Consider the following 14,566-nt stretch of genomic DNA (forward strand, 5'->3'; position numbering starts at 1 on the left):
CCTACAAGTTAGTTTTAATGTAACTTCCCACTCTACTGATGCCTTCAAACCAATACTGCTAGAAAGAAGGTTGCATAACACGTCCTGGGAGTATTCCATTTTATTTCCCCAGGGCAATAATGAAACTTGTTTTAATATTTCAGGTAATATACCTTGCAACGAGTCATCTGGATATGAGAAAGGAACTCCCACCTGTAGAAATCCCGATGTAGGGTATTGTAGCCCTTTAGGACAACTTCCAAATTGGTGTATGCTTCAGAATGTATCTGCGTTCATAGATTTAGTTCATAGACTGGTATTACAACATTCAGCCCTATGGGACCTACCTAGTGACATGTTCTGGGTATGTGGAGACAATGCATATAAATGGTTGCCAGTAGGGGTAAAAGGTGCTTGTACTCTGGGTCGTTTGACTCCAGCTACCTTTGTTATTCCGAATGACCAGTTGAATACTCAGAGCATACCTAAACACCACTGCCTGTGTCATGAATTTGTTGAAAGGTTTGAAGCCCACTGATTGCCCAGATTACGTCCCACTAATTCATAAGGAACCCAAACTAAAGGTCCCAGGAGAAGTAACTGTATTAGCTGACAATTACACCTGCTATAATTCCCACGACACCACAGGTACACCAGTAGGGATCTTCGAGACAGGTTTCTGCAAAGAGAATAGTTCTCTAGATACTGACTTGTTAATCAAACATACACAATATATGTATGACATTTATTGGTTATGTGGAGATGGTAAGCTCCGTCCTAGGTTGCCAAATGCCTGGACAGGCCAATGCACCCTTGTTAAACTAGCTATGCAGTTCAAGATTCTACCCTGGGATCCAAAGATACCTGATGAACCTACCAGGAAAAGGAGAAGCCTCGATCAGCTCCATATGAGTTATGAAGAAGATCCACTAGTATATATTGATGCTATTGGAGTGCCAAGGGGGGTGCCTGACCAATTTAAAGCCCAGAACCAGATCTATGCTGGCTTTGCTTCTATAATCCCACAGGTGCAGATTAATAAAAATGTTGAATGGATCAATTACATATATTACAGTGAACAAAGGTTTGTCAATTTCAGCCAAGATGCCTTCCAAGGTATAGTTGAAGAATTGGGCCCTAACACTAGAATGACACTCCAAAATCGACTAGCCCTTGATATGATATTAGCTGAGAAAGGAGGAGTTTGTGGGATGGTGGGAGAGGAGTGTTGTACCTATATCCCTCAGAACTCTGGAGTGAATGGAAAAACCATGATAGCCCTTAAAAAGATAACTGGGTTAGCAGCAGAATTGAAAACTAATGCTGGAGTAGACACATCTTTCTTTTCCGGCTGGTTGGGTGGACTCAAGGGATTCCTTCAACAAGCTTGTATAGTACTGATTGCCCTCCTTGTAATTGGATCAATAACTCTTTGTTGTGTTATTCCCTTGTATAAAAAGGTTATTGCCAAAGCAACTCCAACTGGCACCTTCCTCAATCAAGAAGTAGACCCACCAGAGTACGATGGTACTGATCTAGGGAAGATCCCTAAGTATATTCCCCTCAAGAGAGTAGACAAAACCCCCCATTCTCAGATGATGTTAAGAGACTTAGTTTAGGGACAGCGGGAGAACTCCATGTGAGGTTAGTGAAGGGTTCAGCTGCCTGGAGGCCTCTCGCTAGGGGAGAGCTTCTGAGGTGTCTGGATGAAGAAATCCACCTCCCCTTTTCCCATCACATGGACAGTCTCGAAGGATCTTTCATTAAGGGAAAAACTTAGTGTTTAGGGGGGATTGTCAAGGTGAAAATATATTTTCTTATATAACTTTTATATTTTTATACTGTGAAACAATAAGTTTTTCCTAATTGCTTGCTAATGCAAATGTAACTGTATTAAAGATGGCTGCCAGTGTTCACTTTCACTTAAATTCAGTGTCTAAAGAGTTAAGTTAAGTTTCATTTCTCCTAAAAAAGATAACTCAGGAATGTGAAGAAGAAGTAACCATCGGGAGACGTTTTGACGAATCAGAGAGAGACTGGACACTAGATGTATACTGCATAAACCCCGCCTAATGCACGCCTTCCCCTAACACTCAATATAGTATAGTGTATTTGTAAATAAAAGCCAGTTGTTGTACTGCTCCTGACAGGTGTGGATGCAGGACATTAGCTAAGACTGAATCAGCTGCGTGTCTGAGTCATTCTTAATCGGTACCAGATGTTTTGCGCTCGCACAAAGATTTGGAATGACTGGTGAATGAGGATTCATTGTCGTTTACGACCCCGACACTGAAAATCATCAACTCATCCCTGAAGAATAAAGTTGTCTAATCACTTATACTGCACGGTGAACATATTAAAACAAATAAATAAAACCAATTCTTGACTTGCTGCTGATTTGTTCATTCTGCCTCCCAAAGATTGCAGTAAGACTCAGCTCAGATTTCTACTGCTCTCTTTGCTGAGTGCTTACACCAAAAGTTTCTGTGTAAATCTCTGAAATATGTGATTCAGATGGAACTTCCAGCAAAAAATTCCCTATAATGAGGTAGATGGAGACATTGTGGGTGTCATCTGGTCTATGATCCAGCGGTGCCCACCTTTTTAAGCGCCGTCAACAACATTTTTGTGCACCTCTGAAAAGAAGGACACCTGTAAACAGTGGCCAGATGAAGTGCAGAGTAACTCTGCTGCCTCATTACAGCGAATGGATCCATCAGGGGTTTCATCTGAATCAAGTCATTCAGAGATTTAGATGGAAACCCCGATGTAAGTTCTCAGTGCAGAGCACAGGATAAATGTGATCCCAAATATTATTTAATATGTTGCCAATAAAAGCTGCAACACAATCCTAAAAAATACTAAGTCCCCACTCAGGGCCATCATCAGTCAATCAAGATATAGGAGGCTTCCAATTTACTGGTAGCACAAAGGCTCTGGAAATCGCTATGAAAAGAAATCCAACGACTTCTGTGCTCAAATGCCCCTCCCTTTTCTGAGACCCATAGTGTGCCTAAACCACATTTAGCATTCACGTTTGGCATTTCTGAATGAATGATTGCCCACTTAATTTATGGGTGTATGTCTCTAGAAGCACGATCTCAGCACAATGTTCTGGGCATTGCAATGTATAAAGCACTATAATGGCAGATTTGCAATTTTCACTCAGCAACATCCACTCTCGTTTGTTTCTGAAAGTCCCCCATTTAGTCAAAATCATCACTACACTTGTAGATAAATTCCCAGAGGGGTGTAATTTCCAAAATGGGGTCACTTGATTGGGGATTTTACTCTTCTTCTGACACTTAAGGGCTCTATATTTTCAGTCTGCAAATTATTCTACAATAATTGATTCTCCAAGAGCCAAATAGAGTTTTGTCCCTCACAATTGTCACTATGTGGCACTGTGCAGCCAGATATGCGATACTGTCACGTTCAGCAGCAGAAATCGTATGACAAATTTTGGTGCCAATTTTCCCCATTTCCCCATGTGAAAATGTAAAATTTGGGGTAAAAACAAATTTTTTGTGGCAGAGATGTAATTATGTTTTCTTCACTGTTCAATGGTGTAAAATTCTGTGACACTCTCATGGTGTCAGTATGATCTCTGCACCCTTAGATGAATTAATTGAGAAGTGTAAACTGGTGTGAGATATGGGGGGGTTCTGCTGTTCTGGAATCTCAAAAGGCTGTTCTAGTGTGTCCATGGTACCTGCACACCATAGTAAAAAAAAAAATATGCACTTATAATACAGTGCTCTTCCATTCTGAGCTTTCCACTGTGCCTGAAAAGTATTTCTCAATTACATGTAAAATGTTGGCGCACTCAGGAGAAAACGCGCAACAAACTCTGAGGTCTAGTTTTTCCTATTAGCACTTATAAAATTGAAAAACTTGGGGCTAAAACAACATTTTAGTTCTAAAAATGTAATTTTTTCTTCACTACCCAGTGTTATAAAAGTTTGTGAAGCACATGTGATATCAACATGCTAACTGCACACCTAGGTAATTTAATTGGGAGGTGCAGTCTGTAAAATGGGGTTAATTATACTGCTATTATGGCACCTCAGGGGCTCTGCCAATGTGACATGACACCCTCAAACCATTCCAGTAAAATCTGAACTCAAATATGGTGCGTTTTCTCTTCTGACATTTGCACTGTGCCTCAAAGTAGTTTTTCACCACATATCGGGTATTGTCGTACTTATGAGAAGTTGTGTAAGAAATTGTACCATTCATTTTCTCCTGTTATCCATTTTCAAAATTCAAAACTTGGAGCTATGCAACATTTTAGTGGAAAAAACAGTAATTTTCGATTTACTTAGCCAATGTTATACAATTCTGTGAATCGCCTGAAGATTAAAAATACTCACTACCCTGCTAGATGAATTTCTCAAGAGGTGTCGTTTCCAAAATAGTGTAACTTGTGGGGGTTTCTGCTCTTTTGGCATGTCATGGCATCTGCAATCTTTTCCAGCCAAATTTCAGCTTCGGAATTCAGTTGGAGTTCATTCCATTCCCTACCCTGCCATGTGTCCAGACAATAGTTTTCCACCACATTTGGGGTATTAATGTACTCAGAAGAAATTGAACATCAAATTGTATGGTCCATTTTTTTTCCTGTTACCCTTGTGAAAATAAAACATTTGGGACATAACCAATATTTTTGTGGGAAAAATGTATTTTTTCAGTTTCACGATTCAACGTTATAAAAGTCTGTGGGTTTAAGGTGCACACCACACCTCTAGACAAGTTCCTTGAGGAGTGTAGTTTCTAAAATGGGGTCACATGGGGGTCTCATCTTTTTAGGCATATTAGGGGCTCTGAAAACGCGACATTGCGCTCAATATCTGTTCCAGAAAATTTTGCATTCCTAAAGTCAAATGGTGCTCTTTCCCTCTTGAGGGCCTGCTGTGAACCAAACTAGTACCTTTCTACCACAATGGGGTATCAAAATACTCAGGAGAAATTGTATAAAAAAAGTACATTTCATTTTCAACTGTTACCCTTGTGAAAATGCAAAATTTTGGGGCAAAAGCAACATTTTTGTGAGAAAAAGTGCAATTTTTATTTTTTTCTTTCCACATTGCTTTAATTCTTATGAAGCATCTGAATGGTTAAAATTATTGATCATGGATTTGAGCACTTTGAAGGGTGTAGTTGTTGAAATGATGTCACTTTTGGGTATTTTCTGTCCTCAAAGTCACTTCAAATATAATGTGGTCCTTAAAAAATTGGTTTTGTAAATTTTGTTGGAAAAATGAAAATTTCCTGATAAACTTTTAACCTTTTCTAATTTCCTAACTTCTAAAAGTTATGCTTCAAAATGATGCTTATGTAAAATAGACAAGTGGTAAATATTATTTATTAATTATTTTGTGTCATATAACTATCTGTTTTAAGGGTGCAACAATGAAAAGTTTAAAAAAACTGAAACTAGTTTTACATTTTAGTTAAAATTCTGATATTTTCACAAATAACTGCAAAAAATATCTACGCAAGTTTACCATTAACATAGTGCAATTTGTCGCAAAAAAACAACCCCTTTAACGAACACCTTGGCATGGTGGAATGGCTTTTATAAAAAAAAGTTAACTAAGTACCTAACTTAGCAATAGTGCAGTTCATATATTCATTAATCGCAGTGTGCAGACACGGAGTGTATGTATAATAATAATCTTTATTTATACAGCGCAAACATATTGAGCAGCGCTTTACAATTCAGAGGTTCCCATACTGTACAACAGTCAAAAGAATATAAGAACAGGAGAAAAAAAGGAGTAATTGGATCCAAACAATGTATATAAAAAATTATTACAATCTTTATTATTACATCATGCACAGACAATATATAAATAGCAAAATTGCAGTGATAAATCGACGCCAAAAATAGACAGGACTGGGAGAGGGAAACAAAATGAGCCAGAGGCACCAATAATCACAGCCAAAATAGTGTATAACATGCACAAACGTCAACAGCGGCCAATAAACATGCCCATATTAGTTCAGAATGAGGCCTATAATGGCTTAAAAATATTCCCTAAGGGCAAATAGGCCAGTATGAAGTGAGGCAATAGTGGCTGGAGCGGTAAGCTATATCCATAAAAAGTGCAAAGAGCGTCATATAAGATGCCAAATTGTAAAGGGGAAAAGCTTACCAAGGTGGTGCACAGGTACCCAGGACCGTGGAGAGACCCCCGACGCGCGCTTCACGCTCAAAGCCCGGCGCTTTATAGGCCTCATTCTGAACTAATATGGGCATGTTTATTGTCTGCTATTGACGTTTGTGCATGTTATACACTATTTTGGCTGGGATTATTGGTGCCTCTGGTTCATTTTTTTTCCCTCTCCCAGTCCTGTCTATTTTTGGTGTCAATTTATCACTGCAATTTTGCTATTTATATATTGTCTGTGCGTGATATAATAATAAAGATTGTAATAATTTTTTATATACATTGTTTGGATCCAATTACTCCATTTTTTCTCCTGTTCCTATATGCTTATGGAGTGGAACCATCTATTATTATGGCGGTTTATTTCTTTGGGTTGCCGCCTTTGTCTCTGTATGAAGTATGGAGCTTCTGTTTGTATTTAACAGTCAAAAGAAACTTAGTTAAAGAGAATACAATAATTAAAGTGAAAATAATGATGACCCTGCTTGTAAGAGATTACAATCTACAATGAGGTGTTAGCAAGTAATTTAAACTGGATCCTATAATATATGGGCAGCCAGTGCAATGCCTGGCACAGAGCGGAATCTTCTGAGAAACTATTAGCTAGATAGATGACCCTGGCTGCTGCATTAAGAATGGACTGGAGAGGGGAGTGAGGGGGAGGCCAATAGAGTAGTCAATACAGTAGTCAAGGCGGGAGTGGATCAGGGCAACAGTGAAGATTTCTGTTGTTTCCATGGTGAGAAAGGGGCGGATTCTAGAGATGTTCTTCAGGTGCAAGTTACAAGAGTGGATAAGAGATTGTATAGAGGAGGTGAAGAAAAAATTGGTATCAAGCACCTAGATAGCGTGCCTGCTGCCAGGGCATTAGTATGGTGCCACCCATGGAGAGGAAGATGTCAGATTTAGGGAGGTAAGTAGACGATTGGAGCAAAAGAAGTTTTGGAGAGATTCAGTTTCAGATAGAGAGCAGAAATGATGTTGGAAACTGCGAACTGACAGTCAATGTTGTTTCGTAGTGCAGCGGGGGTAAAATCAAGGGATAACATATAGTTGTGTGTCATCAGCATAAAGATGGTGCTGAAAGCCAAATTTGCTGATGGTCTGTCCAGTTGGGGCCGTGTAGAGAGAGAGAAGAGGGCCAAGGACTGAACCCTAAGGTACCCCAATAGTGAGAGGAAGAGGAGAAGAAGTTGAGCCAGCTAACAATACTCTGAAAGAACGGTTGTAAGGGGGTGACAGAGACTGCCATGGGCAACGCCCTCCTTAAACAGTGTTAGCATTAAATATGTGCTGTTCCATAGAGTTTTATGAACATTATTGTATTGGTTTAATGTTTTTATAATGTGTATGTGCTTTACATCTACTTTGTACAAGATTAGGGAAAGATAGAGAAGATAGAATAGGACAATATTGGGAATAGATTAGTGGGACACATAAGAGGTAAGAAATGAGAGTGCCAGAATAAGCCTTGTTAGAATAAGGGGTTTTACAGGTTGGGTGTACAGGAGAGCAGTGAGATATAGTGGTGAGACTTCCTATTTGGGGGGTGGAGACAAGTGATGTAGCAATGAGAGAGGGAAGCCCTGGGGCTTGAAGTTGCTGAGGCAATGTGGCACCCCAGACTAAAGCCCCCGTTACACACTGCGATATCGCTAGCAATATCGCTGTAAAGTCACCGATTTTGTGACGTTGCAGTGATATTGCTAGCGATATCGCTGTATGTGATACTTACCTCCGACCGGCTCCCCCGCTGGTTATCGCTGGTCGCGCGAGAAGCTCCTGGATCATTTCTCGTCGGTCACTTCCTGCGGCGCTTCCTGCTGTGACGACGAGCAACGCGTGGAGCCGGGCGGGAGGACGCAGGATCACCGCGTCTGACAGGTAAGTAGCGATCCCCATCCCCAGCGATGTCGCTGGTGAGATCTGCCTGTGTGGCAGCTCACTAGTGACCACCTAGCGATGCACCAGCGATCCTGACCGCGTCATATCGCTAGTCGGGATCACTGGTGCATCGCTAGGTGTAACGGTACCCTAAGCAGTGTGCAAGAGATCACCATCTAATGAAGTAACCATTCCAAAGGGGATCCGGGGCTTATGGTTGTGACTAGGCAGAGCTAAGCACGCCTTTTACCTTTTTCCAAGGGAAACCGGACAGGGGGAATGGGAGGAAGATGGTGGACCTAGGGGTACGGGAACCACAGAAGTGAAAGGAGCGTCTGCAGGACAGAAGTTGTTAGAAGAGGCAGGGAGAGCTCACAGAATGCAAATTGATATGAATTGTGCTATATCTGTGCCAGACTGCTGTTTCCAAGTAAAGTTGAACTGTTGCGAATGAACACAGAGTTTGGCGTTGTTTGTGGGAACCTTACTCCAGAACCGGGAATGCGGAATCAGAGAGAACTCCAGAACCTAATGTGAGCGTCCTACTTCGCACATATTACACAAAGCAGACGGGACATTATGTTTGCTTTTTGGGGTGCGGGAACACAGCAGCTCCTCGCTATGACTACCACCCTGGCCACCTCACACGATCAGGAAGATAGGAAGAGAGTCAGAAGAGGACAGTGTCCTTTATGCCGATTGAGTGAAGCATAGAGAGTAGAAGGTGTATTCTTTCATATTCTGTCATTAAGGTAAATGGAAAAGAATGCTCTTCTTCATAACAACACTGTTTTCATAAAGTCAATATTAAGAAGTAAACCTCTGTTGTCCAGATTTTGTAGTGTAATAAATACTTAAGTAACTTTCATCAACGAAGAGGGCTCAATGAGTGTGCATGCTCTGAAATGCTAGTCATAATATTGTGCTTTATATAAACTTCTTAAAACTAATGTATCGGCTGGGCTCCGCCTTCTCCTATGGCCACTGCCATTTACACCTCCTTCACACGTCCTGGTGATTCCTGTATATGAAAAAACAGTACTGATGTGATCCGTGTCTGTGTGCCGTCCGTATGCACGTATATGACATCCATGTATCTGTTTGCTGTCTGCGTGATATGTAGCAGGTATGAGGTTTGATTCATAGCTCAGCTCAGAGTATCTCTACAGAGTAGCTGCAGAGGTATAGGTCATTACAAACACTTCCAGATCTCATCTCACAGTGCCATCAGCGTTTACTGTCCTCCCCGGACAGGCATAAAATGACATCTGGATGAGGATGTAATGATACATAACTCAACTCTGCTGTATCTGTACACAATAGCTGCAGAATCATTACAAACATGTTCAGATCTCACCTTAAAGCAGTAAGGCTGGTTTCACACTTGCGTTTTTTTTCGCGGTATTTTAGCGCTAAATAGCGCATGCGTTTTTTTTCCTATACTTTGCATGGGATGCGCTTATGTGCGCATACACATGCGTTTGTACGCGTTTTTCCGCGCATGCGTTTTTTTGCGGTATGCGCTCGGGCGCACAAAATGCATCCTGTTGCATTTTTTGGGCGTCCGACTTGCCTCAAAAAAACGCATGCGCGCAATGCGTTTTTTTACAGCAAGACACCCATTATAAGTCTATGGGTGCGCATATGTGCGCATTGGCATGCTTATGTATGCGTTTTTTTGCACATGCTTTTTTTTGTTAACCATGGAATTTAGAGGTTTGGGTTAGAGTTAGGGTTAGTTAAGGGGGTTTAGGGTTAGGGTTAGGGTCAGGGTCAGGGTTAGGGTTAGGGTTAGGGTCAGGGTTAGGGTTAGGGTCAGGGTCAGGGTCAGGGTTAGTTAGGGTTTAGGGTTTGGGTTAGGGTTAAGTATGGTTTGGTTAAGGGTTAGGGTCAGGGTTAGGGTTAGGGTCAGGGTTAGGGTCAGGGTCAGGGTTAGGGTTAGGGTTAGGGTCAGGGTTAGGGTCAGGGTTAGGGTTAGGGTTAGGTTTAGGGTCAGGGTTAGGGTTAGTTGGGGTTTAGGGTTTGGGTTAGGGTTAAGTATGGTTTGGTTAAGGGTTAGGGTCAGGGTTAGGGTTAGGGTTAGGTTTAGGGTCAGGGTTAGGGTTAGTTAGGGTTTAGGGTTTGGGTTAGGGTTAAGTATGGTTTGGTTAAGGGTTAGGGTCAGGGTTAGGGTTAGGGTTAGGGTTAGGGTCAGGGTTAGGGTTAGGGTCAGGGTTAGGGTTAGGGTTAGGGTCAGGGTCAGGGTTAGGGTTAGGGTTAGGGTCAGGGTCAGGGTTAGGGTTAGTTAGGGTTTAGGGTTTGGGTTAGGGTTAAGTATGGTTTGGTTAAGGGTTAGGGTCAGGGTTAGGGTTAGGGTCAGGGTTAGGGTTAGGGTCAGGGTTATGGTTAGAGTTAGGTTTAGGGTCAGGGTTAGGGTTAGTTAGGGTTTAGGGTTTGGGATAGGGTTAAGTATGGTTTGGTTAAGGGTTAGGGTCAGGGTTAGGGTTAGGGTCAGGGTTAGGGTTAGGGTCAGGGTTAGGGTTAGTAAAGTCATGGTTTGGGTTAGTGTGAGGGGCCACCTAATGTTTGGAAAAAACGCAAACGCGGTAAAAACGCATACAAACGCATAAAAACGCTGCGTTTTTTTCATGCATGCTCATAAAAATGCTTGAAAAAAACGCAGCCGTTGTATGCTTTTGTATGCGTTTTTTCAATGCGTTTTTTTGCGGGAAAAACGCGCTGCAAAAAAAAGCAAGTGTGAAATTAGCCTTAGTGTGAAGGGAGGGTCAGAACTGACAGCACTGTGAGATGAGACCTCAAAGTGTTCATAATGACAAATACCTCTGCAACTTGTGACGAGCGTCAGCTTACGCTGAGTCGTTTTTATTGAATGAGTGGACCCTCTGGACCGTGGTACCCACCCACCTAGGGTGAGCTGACCTAGTGAGGAGCCACCCCCTATACAGGGAGTGTCAGTGGCAAGACCAAGGGGGTGAGCCATCACGGCAGCTGGACCAGACAGCCGGCTCAGGGAAACAAGACAAGGCGAGACAAGACGTTAATTCAAAGTAACTTCATTAAGGAACACTTCAGGGTAATAACAGGTGCCAAACGTAAATACACAGGGAACACATAGCAAAGTGCGTGCAATGGCACGCCAAGGTCCAAAGCATGGTACGTGCAGGATGGTAGGCAGAAGCACGATGACGTCAGACTCCGGACGGCAAGCAACGATCAACCGGGACATCAGGTTCTGTAGCTCTGATGGCGATCGACAGAATCCGGGCATCTGGTAAGCAGACCAGGGTTCCATGCAAGGAGACAAGAAAAAGTTAGAGACATGATGTGTGTCAAGAAACATGCCAGGGTCCAGGATAGGGTGCGGTGGCATTGGGATCCGGAGTGCTGGCATCGATCGACAGGATCCAGGAATCAGGCTGCGGAAGTCAGCTTCGGACATCAGGCCGCAGTCATCTAGGTCCGGACCTCTGGCAACGGTCGGCAGGTTACGGAATCCGGCAAGCAGGACAGGGTTCAAAGCAGAGCAAAGTAAGCAAAAGACTTGTACTAGAGTAGCACGAAAACGCACAGTGCGAGAACCAGCGTGAGTGCATGGGAGCATGGAAACCACGGCTGGAGCACTGGCAGGCGGTACCGGCGGGTGGCACAGGCAGGCGGGCACGACTAGAGGCGGCACGGCTGAGGCACACACAGGTGGTAACCACTATAGCACTGGACGGCGGGCACGGCTGAGGCACACAAGCGGGCACAACAAGAGCGGCACAGCTGAGGCGCAACAGGCGGGCAATGGACGACCAGGCGCATACAAGAGAGCACGGAGCCACAAGGCAGGGCTAGGCAAAGGTACAGGACAGAGACACGTGTGAGACAGCACGGCAAAGCCTAGTACGAGAGGTGCAAGAGCGCACGAAATATCAGAGGCAAAGCATAGAGTACGAGACAGAGTCCTGCGCATGCAGAGGGCATGCCAGGGGCAAAGTACAAGGCAAGACCTGCGCGTGCCGAGGGGCACACCAGGGACAGGTTCAAAGCGAGGCCTGCACGTGTAGAGAGACACGCCAGGGACAGGGAACAAAGCAGAGGCCTGCACGTGTAGATAGACACGCCAGGGACAGGGTACATGAAGCAGCAAAGCAAGGCAAGACAGGAAACCAGGCTGAGCTTAGGCAGAGGACGGAACCAGGAACGGAAGCATAGGCAGACACACGGAATCAGGACAGAGCAAGAACAGAGCTAGCAGCGGAGTGCAGGCCGAAGCCCAGAGCCAGGCCAAGGCAGAGCCTTAGGACTAGCCATGGAAAAGAGCACAATAGGACAGAGTCTAGCAGCGGAGCATAGGCCAAAGCCCAGAGCCGGGCCAAGGCAGAGCCTTGGGACTAGACCTGGAAAAGAGCACAAAAGTAAACGAGGAGGAATAGTGCGTGTGCCAGGGAGCACTACAGAGCACCAAAGGAGAGAGCGAGGCAGAGCAAGCAAAGACAGAGACCATAGGGAGGAACAAGGCAGAGATAGGCAAGGTACGGAACAAGGAACAGGAGCTTGACAGGAGCACAGAACGGAATCAGAGCAAGGAAGGACTACAAGGCAAAGCAGAGCAGAGACAAAACATGGCATGAAGGACAAACACTAGACAAGGCACAGGACAAGAGACGGAGTACGAGCACGGAGCGTGTGCAGAGACGCACGACAGGGCAGAGTGCAAGGGCACAGAATAGAGGGAGTGACCCAGCACACCAAGCAGCTATGCAGGGAAGCAACACAATACTCAGGCCCTGAGCATAGGGAGGGGCGGTCTGATATAGGGCATTGGCACCTCTGCTTCCGGGTCAGGACCAGGGGAGAACTTCCGTTTCAGTTCCTCAGGGTAACAGAGAGCAGTCACATGATCAGGATACCAGGCATGAAGAGAGGATTGCAGAAATATACAGTGCTGGAACCTAGGAAGGGTCACATGATCAGAGGTTTCAGACATGCAGAGATAATTGCAAAACTGGACAGTGCTGGATCCTAGGAAGGGTCACATGATCAGGGGTTTCAGACATGGAGAGATGATTTCAGAAGGCAGAGCAGAAACGCAGGCATCTAGCAGCCCAACAGTCACAAGGTAAGTGTGCACAATGCACCAGAGATCACGCAGGATAGCAGACATGATATGCGCGTGCACATCGCTCCAGGGGTTCTTGAGGCAAAACAGACATGGCGGACATTGACAGACATGGCGAGCATGACACAACTGCTCTGTAGAGATACATCTGAGCTGAGTTATGAATCAAAACAACACTTCAAGATCTCATTTCACAATGATGTCAGCTCTCAACCTCCCCATTCCCTACCCCCAAGCTCACTGCCTTGTGGTGACATCTGTATAAAGATGTATGACTCAGCCTGCTTATGATTGGTCAACCTTATGTAGAGGAGGAACAAGTACATACCCCCAAAGACAAAAATTTGGTAACACTAAACTGAATTATAACATAAAATATAGTCTAAACGTTACAAGTTAATATCTCAGCAATAGAAAGAATAAATAAAAAAAAACTATATTGCATTCAGCTCTGCAGCCAATATTTCATGATATGACCAGTTTCAGATGCTGAAACTGATGAAAGGTCCTCTTTAAAGCATGTTTAGAAACAATCCTGGGTCTGAATGTTAATTCGGAACTGTGTTCAACAGTGATATATTTGTACTCTGACTGTATCCAAGTCTTTGGTTCCTGCTTTCTCCCTGAGTTCCCTGACCACTATAAACTCTGCACAATACCAGCTGGCTAACTCATGCATTACCATAATCTTTTGGAACTGTTATTAGAGTTTGTTTGTATCACTTGCATCTGTTGCTGTTTAACCCATTGACTGCAATGAACATATTGAACTGTTCACATTACCTATATGTGTGTGCTGTTTCAGACCTTCCATTGCCCTGCATCTGCCTCCTGGTTCTTGGACATCCAGTCAGGTATTGCCAGTTTGTCCGTCATCCAGCATAACCAGTTATCTAAGTCCTCATTGCACCATTTGCCTCCCCAGCTTGCTATGCACATGACCTGGGACCATGTGTTCACTCTGACCTGTGGATTCATTGATCTACCTCAAGAGGTGAGTCTAACAACTACAGTATGTTACATAATCTTCTTTAAGAAAGCAGGCTACATCAATATGGCCTCTATAGTCTTGAGCTAACAGTCAGTCTGATTTTTTTATTTTTATATTACCATGTGACAATAGGTTATAGACCTATTGTTAATCCAACATTAGTGTCTATGATGCTGTTCTGAAATTACTGAATTGCTTATCTAAGATATACAGTTGTGGCCAAAAGTATTGACACCCCTGCAATTCTGTCAGATAATACTCAGATTCTTCCTGAAAATGATTGCAAACACAAATTCTTTGGTATTATTATCTTCATTTAATTTGTCTTAAATGAAAAAACACAAAAGAGAATGAAGAAAAAAGCAAAACATTGATCATTTCACACAAAATTCCAAAAATGGGCCAGACAAAAGTATTGGCACCCTCAGCCTAATA

This window comes from Dendrobates tinctorius, unplaced genomic scaffold (genome assembly GCF_039654945.1).
Source record: "Dendrobates tinctorius isolate UK_male_01 unplaced genomic scaffold, ASM3965494v1 ptg000134l, whole genome shotgun sequence".
Lineage (NCBI taxonomy): Eukaryota > Metazoa > Chordata > Amphibia > Anura > Dendrobatidae > Dendrobates > Dendrobates tinctorius.